The following is a 6,000-nucleotide window of genomic DNA, read 5'->3' on the forward strand; positions in this document are numbered from 1 at the left end:
GCTTTGTTTGCAATGAATATCAAATATCGTATTTCTCTCAAAAAAAAAAAAAAAAAACATAGGACCCATGTTGTTGGATCTAGCATTAACACGTGATAAGCGAGGACTTCTTTGATTAGAGAATTTGAAGAGATCCCTCCTCTAGCATATTTAACTATTTTACTATTTTACTATTACATATGTATGATTTTTCAAATTTTGTCTTTGATTTTTATGCTCATCCATATTTTTAAATTTAAATTTTTGTAAACGTCAGTATTGTATTTAATCAAATTAAATGCCATTTATTACTTTCTATTTTTTTTTTATTCAAACCCTAATTGGTACACTCCTGCCATTTCGGGATACATTTAAATAGAACTGTATTTGCAAAAGGTGGTATTTGATAATATGGATAAGATGAAACTATAAGAATAAAGTAGAAAGCATACATAGGTTTTTTTTTAAAGTATGATATTCATTAAGAATGATGTAAAAAATGTCCAAAGTAAGTAAGAAACATTTAACAGGGCTACACCAGCTAAGTAGTATATGAATAGGGATTTTGAGCAAATGTGGTCACACAAAGTGGACTTCTAGCTTGATGTGCCCGCCGCCCAAGCCAAGCTCCAGCTCTTCTTGAGGGGTTCAACGAACCATGTTTGAAAGCCGTATTTGAACAAAAACAAGGTCTTCTCAAAGTTTGAAGCCTTAATTGGTTATTTAACTCTTAGTACCCATGACTCCATAAACATCCAAGGGCAAAGAGCAAGACTGTCTCTTATATTTTGTATTCGTTATTGCAAATCCTCATGATTGTAATTGGGTCTTAAGCCATTGTTTAGGGGCTTACTTTTTTTATGTTACAAGACAAAATCTAGTGAGGAAACGGCGGAATAATTGTTGTTGGGGTACCACAATGGTATAAAATCACATCCACTCACGTTTCTATGGGTAGTCCTTAACCACTTCATTAGCCTCCACTGACTAAATTCAGTTTTTATGATGACAATTTGGTCCCAATTCCCAAATACATATGCAAGATTGGAACTTGCACACAAATGCATTGTTTCCTTTGAAGTCCCATAATAGTGTGCTTTAAGCTACAACCTTTCAAGATTTCAACTCTAGCTGGGACTGTTGAGAATGAATCCTATATTGATAAGAGAAAAGTTCTTGCATAGGTTTATAAGTAAATTGGGTTACTCCCGATATAACCAATTGATTTTACGGTGAAATCTCAATTTTCTTCGAGAACACCTCTTTTTTCAATGAGGGGAGAAGAAATTGGAGCACTTTTGTTATGACCCTTTGAAGAAATTTAAGTTGGATTGTTTATCCCTTTTTTTGTTCTTACGGACAAAACATAAAGTTATACAACTACCATTAAAAGCTTATAAAAAAGAGAAAATTTTAAGAGTCTGCCACACCGTTATAATACGAGTGTGAACGAAAGAGTTGGTACAATCCTAACTAAGAGTATATCATCGAAATAAATACACATTGTAACAAGTGTTGAATTGTTACATCATGTAGCAGTGGGAAATAAGTTACAACATCATCAAAATTAAAGAATATGCTTCTAATAGGCCATGAACTAGATCATAATCATTCTCAATGAGTCCATAAGAAGTGATCCTATTTTTTCACCGGGTCGGGGTAGAGACTAAAGGTCTTGAGCGACCAATCTGGCAGAAGAACTCAAAAGATAAAGAAGTATCGTTAATTTCTTCATGCTCATTCCAAGTTCGAAATTTGACAGAAATAATTTGTCAAGTTTTAAGCTGGTAGTAAATCATATGCTCAATATTAGCAACAAAAGTATGCCACCAAATTCAACTCAACTCTAATAAAGAGTGCCATTAGTTTTTGTGTGTCTACGTAGCATTATTCAAAAAAAGTTTAGACAATATTTTTTTTCTTTTGAGAGAAAATAACCTTAATACCTAGATTTTCTGTTTCTGCCATTATACGCTCCGTACCTTTTAAACATGAAATAACGAGTGGACTTCCATTTTGTTCATCAAGGTTATCTAATCAGCATTAAATCATTAATCTTGATGAAGTGTTGTGTTTGGTGAATTATGTGCTTGTGCTTTTGTATGGAAGTTAGGACGACATTGTTATTGTTTTTGGTTTGCTTAGGCTAATGTGGGTCTTATGAAATGATTTGAAGCAATAACAAGAACAAAGTGAATATTGAATAGTGCAAAGAAATTTGTGAAAGTAAGAAGGATTGTATAAAAAACAAAGAGCAATGGGGCCATCCTTTGCAATTGGCCGATATCTAAAGGGAAAAACAATAACTTGACGAGTGACCCTACTAGAATTCCAAACATACTCCATTCTTTTGACAACCTTGACGATTCACGAAGAATCTCATAAAATGGTATCTAACAAAAATCATATTGTTTTGATTCAATGAGGACGTTATGAAAAGGGAAATTTGGAAATGCATACTCATCAAATATGCGCCATTACAAGAAGAGAAAAGGATGCTAGCTAGTATACATTGTCTTTTTGTCCATACATTTGGTTGCTTGTGTGCAAATAAATGATGCAATAGTTATTTACTTGTATATATTTATGTTATTTATTAAGCCAATTTCATTGTCAATTAAAATTCTTTAAAATACAATTTTAACCTTTTATACATAACTGAGCAAAAAATGATAATTACTAAATCATGAGTATTTATGTCAAACCACAACAAAATTAATTTCTTTTTTTATTTATAGAAAAATATCAATTGCTTAAAACTAACAAATTAATAATAAAAAGTTAGATAAATATCAGTTTCCTATCCTGAAGTTTCATGGTTTCATTTGAGGTTGTTTTGGAAATTTGCACCGGAGCCGCCATTGTTATTTAAAAAAATCATGGTTTCATTTGAGGTTGGTTTCATTTGAGGTTTTTTTTTTTTTTTTTTGTAAAAATTCAGGTTTTTTAAAAAAAAATTAAAAATTATTATTTTTGCCACGTGGCAGACATTTGGCAGCCACGTGGCATATATGTGGCAGCCACGTCAACATTATTTAACAGAAGGGCATAAATCCTAACAGACTTAGACCACAGGGGTTTAAATCCGAATTTTTTTACCACAGGGGTTATCATCCGAATACCTTATGACCACGGGGACCATTTATCCGATTAGGCCTTAAATTTTTTAGGTTTAGGCTTGGTTTTTAGTTTTTTAAATTTTTAAATTTTGTTTTAGTTTTTTTTTTTTAATATCCACGTGAACCCAGTTGACACGTGGCGCCTAGTTATTGTCCACGTGGGTACCACATCATCAGTTAACGGCCAATTTAACAGCCAGACTAACGGATATATGAGACTGTCCCAAAATTAACACTTTAGGTATGACTCTGGGACGAAAAAAACTTCATGTACTAAATGTTGAAAACCACGAAACTTGAGGGTAGTAAACTGAAATTTACTCTAAAAAATTCTCACATTCTAAAAGCTTTCTTCCACTACTATCTCAACTATTCACACATTAATGTATGCTTCAATGCTAGTATTTGTTAGAAACTCATTTGAGGGGGACCTCTTTTTTATAAGATGATAGTCTGTGAACTCAATCAGTAGCGAATTTAGTATTCTAATATTGGGAAGTCGTAATCATGATACGGTAGACGTTGATTAGGCGACGAACTGGGGGTTAGCGTTTATGCGCTTAGGTAGAGGCCTTGGTGAACTAGGTTTATTATTTAATATATAACATACAACAATCTCATAAATTTTGGTTTAATATTTTAATGAATTTGACAATATGAGATGAAACTTCAAGTGATTACGAGTTCATAGTACTTTATGAAATGGTATTCAGAGGTCGTATGAATTTATAGTGAATTTAAAAAAAAAATAATGGTGTCAAACATATGGTATAAAAAGCATTGGTTGAATATTACACCATTCCTTTATTAATTAAATGATAAGTAGCACAATTTGAATGGATAACAATTAAAAAAGAAAAAGAAAAATGGGGAGTTCGTCACGTGAGAAGTGGAGAGAGAAAGTCTTTCTTCTTCGTTGGAACTAGGGTCGAAGAGCAGTATAGCCATGATAGTCTTCTTTGTACTCATCTTCGTCTAAAATTAAATCTTTCTTCTTGGTTCAAAGCTTATGTTACACAACATCTACACAACCATGGTGGTCTTCTCTCTTCCATCGCATGCCTAGACCGTTGGGTGATCCTCAGAGGTCCTCACAAGCGCTTCTTCGGACCCTCAATGTAATATGATAATCCGATCAAAATCATTCATTTTTAGGACCCCATAAAAAAAAGACAACATGTTGTGACATATGTTCTAATACATATTGTGATTGTGTAAATCCTAAGTAGAGATGGATTAGGAATCCTTTGAGATCTAGAAGATCTTTCCTAATAGACTTTCTATTACTTGGAGAGCAAGTTTCTTTCCTCCTTATTACTATAAATAAAGGCACAATGACTAGGAAATTAATACACAATTCCTCAAGCCTATTCTTCACTCTCTTTCTCTCCATGTCGCACCCCTCAGTTAAATAGGCCACAACATAACAAAAGTTATATGATTCTTCGTGGTATAGGATATTTTGAGTTTTCTAACTATTACATCTAGATTTTTATATTTTAAACAAATATTTAATGGTTAAAATTTTGATTACGGCCGAGGAATGAACAATCTCAACCTTCGGGTTCTAGAGCCTGAAGACAAGGTTGCTAGTTCTACGAAGTTTACAAATTGTCGGTGTCAGATTTGGTCACGGTGATTATATTCGTAAGAGTATAAGCACGGCGAATCGACACCAGACTATATAGACACAAGTATTCAAAGCAGATGTACGTTTTAATCGTAAATGTGGTTCGGCCATCAGAATGCTGAACTCTAAATCCAACTTGTGAGTATCCAATCATAAAATAACTCGGTGTTCAACGCACCAAGTTTGGTGATTCGTAACACCTCACTTCGCCGAGAAGGTTCGTGAGATGATCTCTGTCAATAAGGATTCGAAAACCCTTATCGACTGAGACTTGGATAGATAACCAGTCGACCTCAACGCAGTGCTGTTTATCCAAACTGAAGGTACTTCGCAGTCGGCTGATTCTGCGGCGACAGTGTTGTTTATCCAAATTGAAGATGTTCACCGGTTGCCTTCATAGTGCTGTTTATCCAAACTGAAGATGTGTCGGTGAAAAAGAAAATAAAAATCTCAAGGTTGTTGAGAGGTTTCGTGTAGAGCGAGAGTTTGCGCAAGGCAGTTTGTGTGTTGAATTGGAAGGGACTTTTCCATTATTTGTAGCCTTGTATTTATAGGGACGAGTATGTGCTGGTTGATAAGCTGGTAAAGACTACCATGTTATTAGAACTCTTCCACTGATTTGAGCCTCGGATAAGCCTTATCTCATCTCATCCTTACATCATCACCAAAAGCCATCACCTCTATTGTCGTGCATGCATTCTGATCAAATGAATTTCAAATTCATTTTAACCTTCCAAGTGCCGTTAGACATCCCAAATCAATTCGAACTGTATTTCTTTATTTGAGATATAAATCGCATCCTATTTATCTGGTTTAAGAAGATGCCAAGAAGATAATTATTATGATAAAATTCATAATATTATCCTTTAGCACAAATATCTCCATTTTTCCATCCGACGGTTGAGAACCATGCTCACTCAAAGGCCTCGATTACTCGGACCGATGGTGTAAAATCGAGTCCAAACATAAGTATAATCAAAATATGACATGAAAAATATTGTAATACCCTTTCTTAACTAAAATTATTACAAAACTATATGTTTTCCATGGTTGGGAGGCCATCTAAAAGCTTTCGTGGTTTTTTATATTCTTATGTCATATTTACTTGAAAGTTGTTTGATCATGGTCCAAATTTATAATGGTGGTCAAAATTCTATCATGGTCCAAATTTTAGCTAATTTTCCAAATTTCCTATCTTACAACTACAATACAACGAATAGACGAGCACAATATTTGCAAGAGAAATTTTATTTGAACTCATATAACCTATCT

This window comes from Malus domestica, chromosome 16 (genome assembly GCF_042453785.1).
Source record: "Malus domestica chromosome 16, GDT2T_hap1".
NCBI lineage: Eukaryota > Viridiplantae > Streptophyta > Magnoliopsida > Rosales > Rosaceae > Malus > Malus domestica.